Source organism: Solea senegalensis, linkage group LG1, assembly GCF_019176455.1.
Source record: "Solea senegalensis isolate Sse05_10M linkage group LG1, IFAPA_SoseM_1, whole genome shotgun sequence".
Classification (NCBI taxonomy): Eukaryota; Metazoa; Chordata; class Actinopteri; order Pleuronectiformes; family Soleidae; genus Solea; species Solea senegalensis.
The window spans coordinates 34,993,554-35,013,892 of record NC_058021.1 but is presented as its reverse complement, the minus strand read 5'-3'; positions in this window follow the sequence as shown (position 1 = coordinate 35,013,892).

Sequence of the window (20,339 nt, the reverse complement as noted above, 5' to 3'; positions counted from 1 at the left end):
TTTAGCTAATGCACTTGCAGTATGTGATGGAATGTTTGGCTTACATCAGCTTCCATGAACTATAACGTATGATATACATTATGTAGGCTGCTTGTATTTAGTTGGAGCCTTTTGCGGATGTTCAATAAAGCATGTTCTTTAACAAAATGGTCGTGGTTAATGTACCTATACTGAGCCTCCACCTAATGCTCTAATTAATCTGCATGAATCCAAGGCCTGACTCAGATTCCACTTAGGCTATTAAGTGCTGTGTAGCACATCGGTAAGAAGTGGGCTTTGTGCATTTGTCTGTTCGTACAATGCATTCTCACAAAACGACCTAAACTCTCTCCGACTTTCCCTTAAATTGAATTTAAATCTCATTAAGAGGAAGTAAAGTTTTCAAGAAGAGATTATTGAATGTAGTCGAAGAGTTGAAGATGCAGTATTTCCTGAATCATTTCTGGAGCTGCATGATGAATCATTTCTGGAGCTGCATGATGCTTACACTGAGTGACATTTCAACTGAAGACGCCTTTTGCAAATGATTATATACCCATTTCCCTGTAATACAGCCTGACATATTTGCCGTCTTCGGATTTGTTTGTGTCGTGACTGGAATTTAAAACTCACTTCTGTGGGTTTGAATAGTGCCTGTCCTCGCACCATGCATTTTAATGAAACCCCCTGGTGAGTCCGACAGGGTTTAGGGAGGTTAATTCCTAGGAAACCCAATCTCTCTACCAGCAACAAAATTCACATGCAAACTTACAACTCATATTCATTTGGACAAGGACATGTGTACTTAGGTTTCAAAGGCTTGTGGGGAGGTGAGCGCAGTACATTTACAAGCGAAGCAGCGAGAGGGACATGCTGAAAGGAGAACTCAAGTTGTCTATGCAAATTTAGGCAGTCTGAAAGAGCCGTTGACTAATGAACTGCCAGGTGTCTTGTTGATTGACATCTGCTCATATAAGATCCTGATCCAACTTGCACCTGCTTCATCCATCTACAGTTTCACCGGAAAAAAAATATCATTACAAAAGGCTAAATTGCTGCCTTTAGTTTATCCAGAAAGACATGCAGTTTGTAAAAAGGATGTTCAAGTACTGTTCAGTCTAAATCTAATTTTACAGACAATATCCACCACTGAGCACCCTTACCCTTCACATGCCCCCGAACAATGTTTCATTTTAAGTAAAGCAATGTCATAAATAAACATGTGGACCTGGACTCGGCTCATGTTGATCATGTGACCTTTGTAGCAGCCTTGCCCCATGCACAAGTAGTGCTGGGTACAGAGATCCATATCTGAACTTTGATACCAATTCCTGAATAATACTTTTGTGGGAAAAGAAAATATGTTACACATTATGGTACAATATGGTCAAAGATGGGCCACATGGTTGGTGTAGTGGTTAGCACTTGTGCCTTTGCAGCAAGAAGACCCAGGTTACGGTAAGAACAAGGGCCTTTTTCTGCATGGAGTTTGCATGTTCTCCCCGTGTGTGTGCGTGGGATTTCTCCGGGTTCTCCAGCATCCTCTCACAGTCCAAAAACATGCCATATGGGGATAAGGTAAATTGGACACTCTAAACTGACCGTGACTGTGAGAGTGGTGGTCATGTGGAGGATAAAGACAAGACGGATGGATGGTAAAACATTTAGCTGGCCTGATCATCTTCTTGCAGTCAAACGAAGAGCAAGAAAAGAATTGGGCTTGTGACCAGAGGCTAACCAGTTCAAATTCCAGGACAGGTTAACGGCTGGTATCAAACCTCCATTGCTTCCTGGGCACATAGAATGCCGCTCACTGCTTCTGCACCCAAGTTTGTATGTGATCACTACAGGTGTGTAAAAAGGATGGCTTAAATACAGAGGTCAAATCCACCACCACTAATTGGTGTGCGTGCAAATAAAACTTGTTCTAATACTCGACATCTCATCATTCATTAAACAAGCACCAAATTCTGAAAGCACAACACAGACACACTATATAAGAGACAGACGCATATGAGTAACAATCCTGAGACAATAATGAGCACTGTTAGATCTTGGTCAGACAAGATGCTGCATGCTTATTGGCTAACTGATGCTGATGAGATTAACTCCTTAGGTATCAAAATTCAATATCAAATGATAACAACATTTTCAATATTAGGTGAGACGGAGGAAATACCTCGCCGATACCACAAAAGTGATGAAGTTTGAGAAGCAGCCCTTTGCACAAGCACATAAACTACATATTATGTGTACGTGCATAAAATCCTCTAAAAACCTCTTTAATACAACAAAATAATAATCCCTTTGGAATCAGTGAATGTTTTCACTCCATCTGTGTGAAGCCAAGCCTGGATGTTGTGGCACCGTCGACGTCATTTCAAAATATCAGGTGGCTCTCAGTGTTGTGCACATATCATCTTTTGGCACAAGTGTATAATAACGGCAGCAGGCATGCAAAAGCAGTTTGCACTGGAAAATAGTAAAAGATGCTGTAAGATTATACAGTGTGCACTAATAGCGTGAGCAGATTTATATTATACAATACAAAGACACCTCTTCTGGCGCCCAGCCATTCTCTATATCTTTTGTTGTTTTATATAGCATAATAAATGCAAACAATAAAGGAGAAATAGAGCTGAGACTACAGTGTGTAAGTGAGGTGAGGTCAAACCAGCAGCTGGGTATGTACCAGCTGCGATATGAAAGCCAGATTTGCACGTAGTAAATCAAAACATAAAGAAACTATTTTGAAAAACATCATTTAACATTCACACATTTGACACCATTAAAGTGTTTAACTAATGTAATTTCAAATTAATCTGTCACCAAGCACAATACGATTGTGACTCCACAAATAAAAGAAATGTCACACAGACGGCTGTGACAGCAATGCTGCGAACACAAAATAAACACAACTACGTGTGACGATGTCACAATAAAAAAAGAAAATATGCAGCAACATTCATTAACAACAAACACATCTACGCTGAGAGACACTGAGAAGCATTTATGCTTTGAGATGGCAGGGACGTATGCAAATGAACAACAAGAATTTGTAGCAGGTCGTCTGTAAAGCAAGAATCTAATTCATCAACTACACTCAGTAAACAGACACGCAACACGTTTGAGAGTGACCTGAATGGTCATTTTCACAGTCAAGGTCATGGCATCAACACACTGAATGTTGACTGGCAGTTACTGTTTGAAGGTGAATTCATATTGAGAGCCATGTTGATTGATCATTCAATCATTTAAAAGCCAAAAGCCAAAAGCACAAACCACTACTTTTAAACAACTGTATGGAGTTTACTTCAGAAAAGAAACACCTATTCCTGGAATTTTCTGTTTTTAAATTTGTTTTATCAACAACAACAAAGCACAAAAGGACAAGTGAATACGTCACACTACAGTGAAATCCACTGTAGTGCAGGATAATTCTGCTTAAAGCCAATGTAACCCATGCCACAGCTGGTTAACCTCTGTAATCTCATTAATCACTATAAAGGTTTATACACATTTATTTATACTGACTGTTCACAAAACATGACGCAAAGTAGATTTTATTTATTTTCTTCATTATTTATTTATTTTAAATGAGATAGTAGCTAGGTAACATTTTCATGTAAACATGTGAGATTTCCATCTCCCAGCCCCATTTATGCTTCCTAAAAATCCTACAACTCTCCAACATCTCCAAAAGCAAAGATAAAGTTAAATGAGCGTAAAGACAGAGGTAAAGCAGCCAAATTCAGTTAAGAAAACAAAATGTAAAAGTCTCAGTGAGAGACAACGGGTTACAGCTCCGTATACGGTGGCACAGCTGCACATACAGAACAGAAACATTTTATTTTCAAACACTTACTTTTTGTTGAAGTCCTCCTGACTGTTCACATCCTCCTTCAAATGTTTCCCTCTGTTAGCAACCTGGAACGCTCCCACCACGTAGTTGCTCGTAGCCGAGTTCACCAAACTTTTCTCCTCCTTTAAACGTCCAACGTGCAGTAACAGACATTATATGCCGGTAAAGTCGTAAAACTTGTCGAGGGCTGGAAGCGGGAAGCCATGGAGGAGGCAGGTGTCATTTTTGCAGTGTTTACAAAGGTCCGAATAAACATTACTGTGCCAAACAGCAATTAGACGCCACAAGTGCAATACCCTCAGAGACAAGATGGCGCCGAATTTCTTCTTCGCAGATATAGAATGTGTTTTGCTGTGTGCTGCCCCCTGCTGGCTGACATGTACACGTGACGCTGCTTTTACAGCCTCTCCAACAAATTGGTGCCAAGCCTGTTTTGGAAAATATCAAACAGTTTGGGATATAAAACCTCCAAATACATACCTTAATTAGTTACATTTTTAAAAAAAAGTAGGGGGAGAATATAAGTCAAATACAAATAATGATAATAATGATGATAATAAAATCATTTTGCTAAACATAAAAGGTTTATAGCATACCATATTTTTCACTTTAATTTGACGTTACAATGAAATCCAGGTAGCAGCCAGTCCACTTTACAAGTGGAACAGAGTTGGACACATATGTTGTATTTCTTTTTCCCATTTCTGCTATGCAGAATGCAAACATGAAGAAATAATAGTTTAACTAACAAGTTAAATACACTTTGTCTCATTATTAATTATCGCCATTTCAAGATTCACTTCTGGCAACAGTATTAATGGGAAAAAATATATATATTATGCAATCCCTGGGTGGGGTTGTGGCTAGCACTGTTGCCTTACAACAAAAAGGGGCTGAAGGTCTTTCTGTTCTCCCTGTGTGTGCGTGGGTTTTCTCTAGGTTCTCCAGTTTCGTCCCCCGGGTCCAAAAACATACAGAGGTTAATTGGACACTCTAAATTGCCCGTAGGTGTGACTGTGAGAGTGAATGAATTAGTGAATTTAGCCCTATGTCAGCTGGGATTGGCTCCAGAGACCCTCATGTGGAGGACAAAGCGGTAGGCGATGAATGAATGAATGAATGAATGAATGAATGAATGAATGCCTTGTCAGAGATGTGAACAGAATACCTCCACATGCAGAGTTACCTGAGAGCTCAATAAGATTCAGGAGTATCATGATGATCATAGTGAGAATTTGTAATGGGAACAAAATAATAATCTAATTTCTACTGCAATTTCCACCTGTTTAATAACAGGCAATGGTGTGTTCATAAGGAGAGTAATACCATGTTATATCCAAAGTAATAATGGCTTGATAATAAGTATTACTATAAGCTTCTTTAAGTTTAATCATTGCAGCAAAATAAACGTACATTGAAATTGATTATAATATTCTTGCATCCTGTCTTATGTCCCACATGCATTCACAATTCAGTGTTCTTACTATAACATTAGACGTGCTACCTTAATATAACAAAATTATTGCCATGCTGTTGCCATATTGTTACTGTTCTGTAATGCAAAGTGTTATCTGTGCGACACGCAGTTTACTTAAGCGACTTCAAAACGCTGATCCTCCTTTTTTACGCGTCCTCCCAACACATAATGCCTTTTCCCTGCCTTTCTCTTCCTTCACAATCGATCTTCACACAATTTATTATTTATGAGAGGAGCTGTTATTAAACACACACAGAGAGCTCTGCGCGTTTACATTGCCATCCCCCGGTTTAATAAACAGGTTAACATGGGGTGGGGGGGGTGGAGTGGCACGTACTCTCAAAGTCTAAATACATAAAATATCCACCAGAAACAGTCCTCACTTATTTCAGCTGTCTGAAGCCGAAGGCTGTAATTCCCAAGGTTGAAGTGACATAAATCAGTGTGTTTTTGTTTCGCAACAGCCTATAAATTCATATGACGATAACTCAGATCTAAGTAGGTAGTTGGCAAAAGTTTTGCTCCATCTCAGCTGCCACTAGTAGCCTGGCAGTGTGGAGCAGATGGCTCTTTATGTATTTATAATTGTCCAAACATTGTAAGAACCTCTCAGTATTTGGAGCCTGTGCACACTAATTAGCTTAATGAGTTTAAATAAAGTACTTGAAAATGCGACACATTGGGGGGAAAAAAAACTGTGTGTCAGCGTGCACGCATGCATTGTAATGTATGGATTCAGCTTGTAGATGAGTGTTTGCGTCAGTATGAGTAAGCTCTTATCTCTTCTCTGCAAGCCAGCTACCCATGTCCATTATCCGAGCATTCAACACGGTGTCGTAAGGTGCTCCTGCTGCAGCAGTGCCAGAAAGTCTTGGAAATATTTATGATCTTTCCCAGCAGAGTTATAAAACTAAGAAAAGCTAATAGGCTTGATGAAGTAAAAACTGCATAAGATACTGCCACCATACATACATTGATATTCCTTCAAATGGAAATGGACTTGATTTACTGTGTTTGCTCGAATGGGAAGGAATTACGAATTGACGACATCGCGACAAAACAAACCATTCAAAGCGACTTCAGAGAGGGTAACATAAATTTCTCTTGCCATTGTCGGTCGCTGGCATGTTTACATACCAAACATCATTTAACAGTGCACTGTGGCTGATGAGTTTATTCAAGAAATGTGAGGGAAATATCTCATAGAACTGTAGCTAATGACGCATGCAGGCATTTTCTGGATTCCTCCTTGCACCCAAGTTATTGTGCAAAAAATAAAAACGTGTTTCACTTCTCTGCATTGCTTATGCAATATTCAAAATGCTGGCGAGAAAGAGACAGAGAGACACCTCTCAGGTCCCATCCGAAGGCACGGCGATTGACACTGCCTGATGAGATGCTACAGTCAATTAATTAGAACTTTATGCACGAAATTGACATAATATACTTGCCACTCACTCACTCACCCTCTTCCGCTTTATCCTGCACAGGAGGGTCACTGGTGTCAATCACAGCTGACATGGGGCAAAAGGCGGGGTACACCCTGGACAGGTTGTCAGTCCATCAGAGGGACACATATAGAGACAAACAACCATTCACTCTCAAGAAGACCCAGGTTCTTTCTACAGGGAGCTTGCATGTTTTCCCCGTGTGTGCGTGGGTTTTCTCCAGTTTCTTCGGTTTCCACCCACAGTCCAAAAACATACAGATTTGGGGATGAGGCAAATTGGACACTCTAAAGCCAATTTCTGGAGACCTAAGGCCGTTTCTTAATGTGCATACTTCTCTGTACTTCTGTACTCCTGTACTTGTGAAACATCCAAGTACTGTTACAAGTAGTGTTCTCACCCCGCCTATTTTACCAAGTATGTATCGGGTGGTAACTTGAGCGTGTAGGAAAGCCATGTGTCGCAGAAATGCGACATTATGGGCAGAGAAAAGGCATAAAAACCTGAAATAGGATCATCTGAGGCAATAAATTAGTCATTTAGAATTCAAAAATGTATTAAGATGTGACATATTTATAGTTTGGCAGCGACGTTGTCGGAGGTGAACAGATCATACTTGTGTACTCCCCTACTTGGTGAATATGTACTCCAGTCGTACTTCCCAACTATGCAAGTCCATCCTTGCATACTTGGGTAGTGAGAAAAGGCCCTAGTCTAATCTGGAAATGATTTCACCGTGGTTGGTCTTACTTTAATAGCAAGTGTTATACCATAGCCGACTGCGGACGTCACTGCACAAGATCTTAAAAATCTAGTAAATGCCTTTGAGGATGATTTCATCTCTAAAAAGCACCAGCTGAGTCTGGTCTACATTGAGACCATGTGGCTGCAAACTCCTTACATTTAGATTTTTTAAAAAAGGCTCAAGAACTAATAAACACAGAGGTACAGATGTTTCACCTGTGAACTGTGACAGCATGACATTCTGGATAGATTTGTCTGATGAGACTTTTCATGATTTTGGTTTTGTTGTTATCACACAGTGTGGAATTTTCCTGGTTTCCTCAGTCACAGCGAAAGCAAAGTTAATTGACCTTGAGTTGTAACTCAATACTTACTACACCCACATGGATTTGGTATGAGTTTAGTCAATGAATTCAACAAAAGCAAACAAGCTTGTGTTCAAAAAGGAAAAAAGAGTGAAACAAGTAGCTTGTTTAAAATGTACTTAATTTAGTGAAAGTTACTTTTAATAAAGGTTCTTTCTTGTGTCGTGCAAAAAGGACAAGGGGACACAAATCTCACATGAATTGTTTTTATTAAAGGCAAACCTTATAAGGTCCCTCACTCAGGGACCTTAATTTACACCAATTCACTTGTCCTCATCATTCACCTGTCCTTATCGTTCATGTCCTCATCATCTACATGTTCTCATTATTTACCTGTCCCCATCATTCACCTGCCCTCGTCATTCACCTGTCCTTATCACTCACCTGTCCTCATCTGATTCATCTGTCCTCATCTGATTCACCTGTCCTCATCACTCACCTGTCCTCAATAATGTATTATTATTATTTACTCAGTAACATATGGGATTTAAAACATAGTGAAGTACAGTACTTCCAAAAACATACACATTTTAAAAATTATTTTAAAATGTACAAGTACACAAAAAAACCTACTCAGTTACAATAACACGAATACATTTCTGGTCACAACATGCACAACACAATTCAATGTCAAACGGTTTTTTTTCAGTACATCAGAGGATCCTAACTCATCAGCAGCCTCCACTTGTTTATGTAACGGGGGGGTTATTCACGACATAATTATGCGAATACACCGTTGTAATTTAGAGGAAACGTGTCCTATTTTAATGTAGGAGGATTAAGAGGCCTCCAAGGCTTTTTGACACCAATTCACGTGGGAACCAAAGCAGAACAGTCTTTGCATGTCACTGACAGCCAGATCTGCGTCAACAACATTGCGCTGGGGAAAAGCTACAGTGATGATGTGTGTGTTCAGTGAGCGTTGCCATCCAAACAGTTTGTTGCTCTTTTTTCCTTTTCCTTTTTCTTTTTTTTTGTTTTGCCTCTCTCGATGTGAAGCAAGTCGTCTGGCCTCATTTCTCTCAAAAACAGCTCCCGTTCCATCTGTCTGAAGCGTATAGGACACGACTGTACAAGAATCAAAAAGTTGTCTTTAATTAATTTCACTTTCAAAGTTAAGCAAGACCATAGATGAAAATTAATTTTACCTTACAGTGGTAACCCTGCGTCTACCTGTGAAGTCCTTCAGGATGTAATTTATAATTGTGACTACACTTACGCTGCAATGAAACATTTCAAAAGAAAGACTTTATATCAAATAATTGCCTGGTATATTGGAATATCCAACATCAGAGTGACATTACATATTCTGCAGTTAAATTGAACGCCCTCTCTAAACAATGTTTCTTTTCTTTTCTTTTTTGATACCTCGGGGTGGAAAAGAATTATCTGAGATAGAAATGAAGTGCTCGTCGGGCAACGTGGGTCTACTGTCATCTTTTCACAGGGACTGAAAAATCCTTCTGCTCCCACTTAAAACATCAGCATGTGGGCAGAACGCTGCCGCTTCTCAAGCCTGACCTCAACCTCAACATAGTTGTTTCCTTCTCTGCAAACTTTTTGCGTCGGTTCAGTTGCTCAGCCTCCTCTCATGTGTGTTTGTGTGTTTGTGTGTCTGTTACAACGTGGTTGAAGTCTAGGGTTTAGGTTTGCAACATCTGTGTTTGTCCAAGTCAAAAGAGGACGAAGAAACCAACTGAGAAGTTTAACATTATTTATTACTAACAAAAGGTAACTAAGGCTAAACAAAGGAAACATCCTTTGAGGACTGAACAATGTCAAAGGAAGCTCCTCCAGGAAGCTCCTCTAGGAAGCTCCTCCAGGAAGCTCCTCCAGGAAGCTCCTCCAGGAAGCTCCTCCAGGAAGCTCCTCCAGATCTCCAGACGGTAGAAGCTCGAAGGAAGCTACCAGGACACTCCTCCAGGAAGCTCCTCCAGGAAGCTCCTCCAGGAAGCTCCTCCAGGAAGCTCCTCCAGGAAGCTCCTCCACGAAGCTCCTCCAGATCTCCAGATCAGCCACCTTCTTTCTGAGTGTCTGCTCAGGAACCAAGAGAGTGAGACAGTTCTTCTCCACCCTTTATATGCTCAGCTGAATGGATTCAGAAGTGATTAAGGTGTGAGCACAGGTAAAGTAGGCAGGTACCTGCTCAGAGAAAGAAGAAAAGGAATGCACACATGCTGAGCAGTGCACATGGTTAAGGTTCCTTGTTTTGGAAACATAAGAAACATAAGAAAGCTGTAATAGTGTAATATTCACCACAATTTAAAAGTAAACTTAGTCACTGGCCAAAGAATCAGACAAAGACACTGTAGTATTTCACTTGTCATACCTCTGTGCTGAATTTCCCTGTGGTTCAATAAATTATGTTTGAATGAGTGTTGTTTAAAGGGAAGAGAAGACGCTCATCTAGTTCTGCCGCAGGCTAGATCACTGTGAAAAGATTAATTCGTAATTTTTACGAGCGTACATGCCTGGCTCTCACTTCAATTGCCTTTTGTTGGTTTGTCCTCCAAGGAAAAATTATATAAAAGTCTAACCAAACCCCTAAGCCACTTTTATTAGGTGAAAACTAATATATCTAATAATGCTATTTGTTGATCCACATGCAAATATTGTACATATTAGTGTAAAGTAGGGATGTACAATATTGGATTTTTTGAAGATATATTGGGAGTGCTTGGGCTGATAATTCCTTGACCCAACTGCAGAGGTCATTTGACTTTGAATTTTTCTTTAATTACTGACTTTTCTGACCTCTGATTCTGATTTAAATCCCATAATTCTGACTTTTTTCTCAAATTCTGACTTTAATCCCAGGATTATGATTTTATCTCAAATTCTGACTTTAATCTCAGAATTCAGGCTGTTTTATTGTTGCTTTTTTTTTTTTTAACTTTCTTTAAAAAAATATTCTTACATGTGGCCCTAATACTCCTCCATACTTTGTAGAGTTGAAGACACAGCAACAAGTTATAAATCGTAAAAACAGTAGAAGTAAAATAATAAAATGGTAAAAATCGAGGTAGAAGTTACACTTGAATGAAAACAAGTCACCTGAAGTTACAGAAGCTACAAAAGCAGTGGAGACAATTTATCTCACAAACAACTGAGAATCAAAGAAACCATTGTGGAAATGTGCCAATTTGCTTTCTTGTCTGTAGAGTTAGGCGTGAAGATAAATCCCACTCCCGTGTCGTATGCTAAACACGAAGCCTCAGCTCAGCTAAGATGAGAACGGTATCAATCATTTCACATCATTCTTGGCAAGAAAGCCCTTTTTTTTTTGTACCAAAATGCTGAACTCCTCCTTTAAAGAAAACGCTTTGTTGTCCATAATCACATCTGCCAGGATTTCCTGTCAATATGGAATCAGCAGTATAGCTCTTACATATTCTTTAACCTTTACACTTAATATAACGAAACAATGTGAACATTGATTTTGCTGCCACGTGAAGCCTGCAGAGAGATTTTAATTTATTTATTTATATTAGCAACATCATTAAAAGGCTGCGGTGTGGAACCTTGCGTGGATCTGAACTGTAATGGAGGAGCACAACGCTTCCTTTTACAGAGATAAAAGGCTCAATAAAAGTGTGTCACACAGCATAATCCTGTGTTCTGTCCAGGAAGGTGTCATTGTTTCGTGGATGTGCTAATGGCTGGTTTCCAGTACGATCTCCTTTTGTCACACCTCCAGCCCATCATCCCATCTCTCTCCCCTTTCTTTCTTTCTTTCTTTCCTTACTGGAAGCTCTTATAAAGCTTTGCCTCATCCCTTTCTCCCATTGCATCTTGTCAGATCGAGTGTCTCCGAGTCACGACTCTCTCGTTTATTTATTTTTTTGGGATTATAGAGCCCTCAAGCCAACCGCCCCACAAAAACCTCTTCATCTTCCTTTTCTTCATTCTGTTTTTCCGTCTTCAATAGTAGGCCAGTATTCCAAATAAGCCTCTTACCCCAAACCCTCACATCCTTCTTTGTGTCCTATGTGATTGGAGGAGTAAAAATGATATTCATGAGAAATCCATTACATTACATTCAAGTGTTTTTTGCACCTTTGGATCAAAGATTGGACGCCAGACTCCATTTTCTTGGGGGAACCACAAAATGGAGACCACTGTCGGCTGCACTTGGCATTTGGTGTTTAGTTTTGGAAGAACGCAAATCTCTCCTTCTTATAAACTAACAGTTTTACCAATGTGTTGCCACTGTGTGTGTGTGTGTGTATGTGTGGGGCCAGAGCAAAAAATAATAAAGCAACAACTCAGCGGGAGTGGCCTACTTAAGCCCACAGTTTGATGTGCTTCCGTTTGACTGATTCCACAACTGCACGTTTCAGGACGACTTAGCTTTTAAACCCCGCTAAATGGTCTTGAGGGTCCGGACCCCACAGAAAAGATCAACTTGATGCCTTTTTATCCTTAATGCCTCTGGTTTTATTGTAACAAAGCATCTAAAATATTCATACGGGGACTGAGAGCTGCAGAAGGCGTTTGCATTCATGCACCACTAAACACGAGGAATTCTTCTTCTTTTGTCTCATTTATGTAACACGGGTTCATAACACAAACACCATCATCAGCTTTATTTGCACTTTTTTTTTTTTTAAACAGATTTTTAAACAAATATAGACTGTAGCTGAAAATGAACGTCGTCTCACAAACTCCCGTTGTGGAAGCGATCCGACTGGCACCATGCCAGCACGGAATGTTGCCGGCAATCACACATACTTGGCGTTAGCATCCATTTCTCTCTAAACGGGAACATGATGAACAAAATGAATGTGTTCTATACATGTAAGTCTTGAACAGAGCAGAGTTGGAGACTTCTAACCGAAAATGTCCCGTGAGGAAGGGCTTTTGCTTATTTTTACAGAATAACTTTCAATATCTGACAGTTATTTGCAATTGACTGCATGTTAAAATAGTGTATTAACAATTCAAAATGAGGTTTTATTGAAAAAACACTGCAGTTGTACGCGGACACCAGATTTTGTGTGTTAAATTTGAAATTTGAACAGTATAAAACATATTTAAAATGACATTTGTTTGAGTCCAAAAACAGGCCAACAGGCGTTTTTCCAACTCTCTCCTCTCTGGCGACAAAGACGCTGATTCGCCAGCTTCCTGCAACAGCGCGAGTGAAATTTACCGTAATAACCATAATTATAGCAAACGTGCCGTCTGCGATACGTTCTGTGTTAAAGGGTTTTAGCGTTGCCAAACTGCATTTTGGGTCCATTTCTCCACTTTGCTTGCATCGCGCGTGGCAGACAGAAGCTAAGAAATGTTCGGCTTCTCAAGCGTCATCAGCTAATCAGCGTCAGCCAGTCAAATCCCACACACTGCACAGCTAAAACTGAGCTCTCAGACAAGGATATTCTCCGTGTTACAGACAATCACGTCACCGTCACTCTTGCAGCTTAAGCGTCAAACCAAATCAAGCGGCAACACAAAGCGTAGGTGTACCTGCATAACAACGACCTCCAACTCCTCAGGAGAACGTGCACTGATGTTCAAAATCGAGAGAGAGGCACATTTTCATATTGACTTCCATTCAGACAGAAGAGTTGCCCCTCGCTGGCTGCTACTTCCATCCTACTTCCCTACATTCAAACCAAAATGTTCCATCTATTTCTTACACAGTCTATGGTTCCAAATGAAATCGCACAGAATGATTTTAGTAGGTAGTGTAGTTCCACTCCACAAATGCAGCGAACCGTCCTGATTTATTAGGATGTTTTTTGTTTTATTTGTTAGTTTTACTGCCACCCCCTTTTTCATGTCGGCAGGATGTCAGTTTTCGTTAATTTCTCACATCTATGCACAGGATGGAGAGCGTCGCGGCGGCGAGGAAAGTAAAAACCTGTCTTGGCCATCGCTCTCTTCATCTCACTCTGCTCAGTACCCTACGGCGAGGCGAAGCTAAGCAGACGGCCGTCCAGACACCCCAGATCATTACACAGGAATCACACTGGGAGAGGTGTGTGGGAAGTGGCGGTGACTCAGTGGCGTGCCGGAGTTTATTGACAGCCATCTCCATATGTCACGACCCTGGCCAAACACAGACCATGGGTGTAGATTTTGCTGGGGGGGGGTAAAAAAACCAAAAAACGAATGCAGTTGCACTTGGTAAATGTAAATGTGTTATTTCTTTCGCACCACGCGCAGTGATGTGGTGTAAACAGGGCAAAACATGCTGTTCAGAAGATGCACATGAACTCAGACTGACAACCCTGGAAACTCAAATGAATACGACAGGCTCTTGTACCAACTCCAATTACATTTTGGCATATCGGTATGAGAATACGCACTCCAGAGCAAATTAAAGCCCTTGCTTAACCAACCCGCCGCAGCACCCCCTCCTCCAGCAATTCAATTCTATGCGGCGCTGAAATCACTTCCCCGACTGCACCGGCAATCTCTCCGCGCGCGGGGAGAGATTCACTCCAGTCTATTTCTGAAAGTCTAATAAGATGAACCCTCACACTTGCCATGCTTAGATAAGAAGTCACTTGAGTGAGTTGAAGTGTTTACCATGGCTCAGACTTGCCTTGCATTTGCACAATGCTTCCTCCAAACATCTTAACCCTTAATCATTTTTTTTCCTTCGCCCCCTCCTCCTCCTCCTCCTCCGAGTGATTCTGGAGCACATTTGCAACTAAACAACTCGCGCTTTTACATAACGACGTTCATGTCGTAGCTTGTTTTAGGTTGATTGTGTGCAGGGGTAGCTATAGCAACACCTGGGGCAACCTGGAAGACGACTGGCCTGACATGAAGAGACAGAAAATAAAAGGCAACGTTCAGCTGGCGCCCTCCTATTAACCTCGTAGCCGGCCATACTGTAGAGTTTCTCTCTGTTGAAAGCAGAGCCTACACTATTTCTTCATGTTTGTTCATCGTATCTCTCGGCAGGTTGCTGAGAATGACTTTTAGCGTACGATGCAAAGCTGAGAATGTCACCCTCAGCGAGTTTGTCTTCTCCTCCGCGAGGCCGCGACCAACCTCGTGTCTCCTCCTCACCCTGCTCTCCCAACTCCCACTCGAGCGTGTAACTCACACGCGCCGTCACTGGCATTTCACTTGTTTTGAGTGGGCTGAGCAAAGTGCACGGACGAGAAGGAGTGTCCCAGTTATTCATTAATGAAATGAGTACCAACGCTCTCTTACATCAAAACTGTCATGGGCCATTTTGAAACATAGAGTAAATATCTGTTTTACTTTATGTTTTGTCAAATCTATATGCCATTGAAAATGAATTGCCCAAGTTTTGTACAGCACTTGTTTGTTTGACTGCTTAGCAGATATTCAAGCTTGGACGGCCTGGAACTTTCTTAGCTTTAATGAGGACAAGCAAGTCTTGCTTGTCCCCAATGTACCGATGGCTCTGGATTCTCTCAAAAACAAAAAAAAAACTGTAACTAATCTGGATGTATAAGATTTTAAAATCGGATTTACAGATAAATTCAAGGGTCAAATCCAGCTTTTTCCAATGGCGACTTTTAACAAAAGGTCAAGCCTGTCCTTTCTTTTAATGATTTTGATTCATGCTTTCATTTCTACTGGACTGGATTATTGTAATCCTCTCTACTCTCTCTGCTGGTGTTAGCCAGGTAAGCCAGGCTGCCCTCTCTCTAGCTTAGTCCAGAACGCTGCGAGAGCATATATCGCTCCCGTGTCGGCAGCTTTGCACTGACTCCCAGTCTATTTTAGAATTAATTTTAAAACTATGCTTTTTACCTATAAAGCCTTTTTAAATGGCCTTGGTGATCTTTTACATCTTCACTCCACCGTCACAATCACAATGCGGTCTGCAGAAAGGTATACGTATATATATATATATATATATATATATATATATATATATATATACATACATACATATATGTATATTGACTTTGTTTCTGTGTACTACTGGTTTTATATTCTGTTTTTTGAGGGTTTTTTTTAAAACTGCTTTTCGCTACATTGATTAATATCTTGTCTGTTTTATGTATTCATGCGACGTACAGCCCTTTGGTCAACTCGGTTCATATTGTGAATTTTGGTTCACACAATATGGCTTAAGACCGTTAGTTCCAACTGCTGTGTGCAGACAACAGGATGGAGTTCGACTGAAAGCACAAAGATTTGCCCGTGAAAATGATTCAGGAGTGAATTCTACTGCTTAAAAACCCAGTCGTCCTTCAGCAGTTTGACAGCGCCTTGTCCCCGCCCACCCCTGTGCTACCGCTGTACACACACAAATGCTCCCTCTGTCAGGTCTGATAGTAGTGGATGACAAATCTCAAACAGTCTCCGACACGGGTGCAAAAACATTTTGGAGACTGAACACCATATCATCATGTTTACCCATATTCTTAAAAGAAGCAATTGCCTGTGTCTATTTATAACCACTGACCACACCCCCCCCACCACCCCACTACCACCAGGGCACAGACGAGTTAACGAAACAGAGCCGCGCCGGTTGATTGCTCTCTTTGAGCGACCGTTTCCCTGTGATTGCTGCGAGTGATTGCTGCGGAGAGGCTGCAGTCGCAAAGCACAGCTGCACGCAGAACAAGTCTTCACCGCTCGTCCTTCAAAACCCGATCTCTAGTAATCAGTGTCACTGTTTAGTAATCACTGTTTTTTCTTTTTTATATGAGAGTCGGGATGAAGAGCCGAGTACAGCGGAGTCTGCCGCTGTTTAATCTACTTGGCTCCAAAGGTTGTAATCCTCCGTCTTATACTCTGACCTCCAAGGCTCAGGACACAAGAGTGAACACGGCCGTCTTATTCGGATGATACACGAATAATAATGATAATCATCATCATCATCATCATCTCTCCTCCTTCTGTCCCGTGTGCGCCACATGCCACCATGGATCTTTGTAATTATCCCTGCACTGCAGATGGCAAAATTTGATTAAAATCCTCTCCAAAAAAAAAAGGCCACCACGCTTTTGTGTCCATTCCTCACGACAACAGAACGTAATAAACCACCCGAACATTCAAAGTTACGGGGGCAGCGACGTGGCGATTTGTGATCATTGGTGAAAAGTGAATCATTGGTTCACTTTTTTGCAACAGAAGGTAACGGATGTCTGACTGCAAAGAAATGGAGGTCACTGATTTTGCTGCACTCCCGCTGACCCCGTCTGATAAAGAGGAGGTTGTTTCTTCGGCTGCTTCCTGCGGTGACGCCCTATCAGATCGGCAGCTCCGTCTCACTTCCTGTGTTTGAGGAGAGTCCGCGTCTTCCTCAGACAGCCCGGAGAAGCAATGCCTAAGTAATTACTGTTCCGTGATATCATCTACCACCTGTAATGGAGGAAAACAGAACATCGCAGCATTTCACTCTCATCTCATGTCTTTCTTTGTCCCGCATCGTGACAGGAATTTATGTCGAACGTTTAGAATCATTTATTGATGAATGTGAATCAGAGATAAACACGGCAATCCGAGAAAACCCTGCATGTAAATGTGCTGATTATGATTTATCCAGACAGCGCCAGGAAATCCTTAACATCATCTTTCTAAGCATCCCTCGCGATACTTAGGTCTGTTTCGTGCTGCAGGGTTAACGAGGAGCTTAATAGCGTAATCCTCATCAGCGGCCGGTCTGTCAGACTGTCCCCTTAGTGACTGATCCACTGAGCCACAGGTCAAAGTGCAAAGGGCCAGCAGTTGTTTAACCCTCCAGACTCAGCTCCTGAGTTCATTACTGTATGTTAAATGTTAAAATAAAGGCTGGATTGGTTTCCGAGGTGTGATGTTTCCCTACGACCCCCTGCACGCGTCTTCATATCTGATCACAGAAAGCACATTTGGGGGTGGTTTGAGGACAAAGATGTCCTCGGTACAAGTCTGGACGCAGGGAATAGGACGCATTCCAAGTTCGGTTTGCACGCACCCAACCCATACCGAGGACCTTCAGCTGTCGCCGTGTGATCTGCGTCAGTTTCCCTTGTCGTTTTATTTTTTTACACTGATTGGCACTCATACATTGAGCCACCACCACTATTATATGAAAACTGATTACCGTAGGATTTCTTTTTTCTTTTTCTGACGGTCAAAGTTTATTTCTGCACAAACATAGCTTCCAATCACTTGAGCTTCTCTTTTCTTCCTCTCTCTCTCTCACTGCTGCACGCACACTCACACACACTCTGACGGACACACAAACATGCTGACATCGGACACATCTGTACAGACACACTCTTGTTTCTGCAAACGTGTATTTGAATAAAAGGGGATCACAGGTTATAATAGTTTTAATTCGAGTTTATTTTTAGAGCGGGTTTGCTAGTGTTTATTTTTTGTAATTGTTGAGTTTTTATTAGTTTTAGTGTTAGTTTGGATGGAGTATTTGCCAGGTCCAAGATGCAAAACGGTAAAAGGTCACAATAAGTATTGTGTCATAAAAACCCAACAAAAGATGCCAAATGTGTTCGGACAAATGAACAACCTTCCCTGAATCGCATATAACAAAATAGGCTGAAGTGTAAAATGTGCATGATACTGCTGTTGGATGCAGTTCATGTGAAAGGTAAAACTCAAACAATCCAACAGACAAAGGCACACATGAACACAACATAAATAATAATAAATGACCCTCATGACTTTATTTCGTTTTTAGTTCGTTTTTGATGTGAACAAAGGTCACACTTTTAATGTCAGGTATACAAACGGGCGTAATTACGTAAGGGACGGCCTCTGAAAGCCAACTCCACACGTGATCCCCACTGCTCAGCCTCGCTCGCTCAACAACTCCTGCAGGCGCATGGCTTGCACAGACTTGGCAATCCATGTTGGATTATGAGAGAACCTCCCGGCAGGCTGACTGGCAGGTTTCGCTATCAGCCGTGTGTGACCCACATCCCTTTGTCTCGCTAATCCTCCAGTTCCTGTGATCTTTTGAGTACCTAGCCACGTCTAATCCTTTGTGCCCGCTTTATTTCAGCACCAGATTGTATCGGATCTGAGCGGTTTTCCCCTGATGATGCACTTCGTCAATTTGTTTGGGCTGTGCACTGAATCTCTTATTTGTCCCAGGTCACATGGAGGCAAAGTCACCGTCCTGTCTTATCTCCCTATAAGAGTAATGGACAAGCAATTAGTACGGCACGTTACGCCACACTAACTCCCAGTAAATGTACTGCTCATACCCTGACATCCTCCATCAGACAGTGAATTGATAGATCTATTTTTTTCCCCCCCTACACTTAATACACTATGAGTTTGAATCTTCGTGACTGAACAGGCCACAAGTTCAATTACATGTTTTTCCAGACTGTGTCGGGACAAATACACTACGCCACGCTTACAGTCGCCGGCGTGAAATGATCAATGAGATCAATACACGAGGTAAATACAGTGTGACACATCAGTGTTGACATTTTTATTTCCCCTCATGAAGAGGCGAGCGCTGCGACGGAATCTGGCTACATTAGCCTGACTGCGTTTACACCGCGCTGGCCTTTTGGGTTTAATGTTTTTTTAATGACACTCCAAAGAGAATAACTTATTGTTATTCACACCGTTCACTGGCGTGGACACAAACTGGAATTCAAATGGTCAGAAACCCCTTTGCGCCCTTTAATGACCTCCAACGAGCACCCCCCAGTATCTGCCTTAATAAATAAATAAAGCTTTCCACATCTATTATGCATGGATATGTACTATTTGTACACGTGGAAGAGACAAAAAGTGCTTATTAAACCAATACTATGCTCACTTTTGGATAAATTATAGAGACAATTTATGCTGGCAAAGAATCAGCGGTACAGAAGGGGGACTGGAACACTGTGCACTATGCTCACATACTGTGTATATATATGTACATTTCTTTTTCCGTGGGAAGACAAACTAGACAGGACCAAAAACATTTGTTTACTTAAAATGGCGTTAGAACTCTTGCCAACGACATTGCTCTGAGACGTCCAACCTATAGGCTGGTTGGCTGTCCTGTGATTGGCCAGTTAACCGGAAGTGGCGTAATTAGCACGTCAGCTCTCAGATACGCAGCTCCCCCTCTGGCACGGTGGATGCACTGCATCTCAGCAGCGACAACGAGAGTATAGTTCTTCTTCTTCTTCTGCGGTTGAATGTACGCAGCCGGATGTGCCCGGACTAGTGCCCGCACCAGGAGGAGCTACGGTGGTGAGAGGAGTGGTGAGGTTTACTGATGACATCATCAGCAAATGCAATAAAAAAAAACAATAAAACCCTATTTTCTCAGCAGTGGCTGAACTGTTTGTTCTGAAACTTTAGGGTTTCATAAACGAGGTAATGACGCAGATACACACACAAACGCAGCGTTAGTTGGAGCTGCTGGTCTATGTCGCCTTTAAACTTAATGCTCTGTTGCCTTTTTTAAGCTTTGCAAAGTTTTAATGTGCATGCTTTATTGTGAGCACTATCATACACATTTAACTGTGAGAGAAAATTGGCCTTTACGATCAAGAGATTGTCTCTGC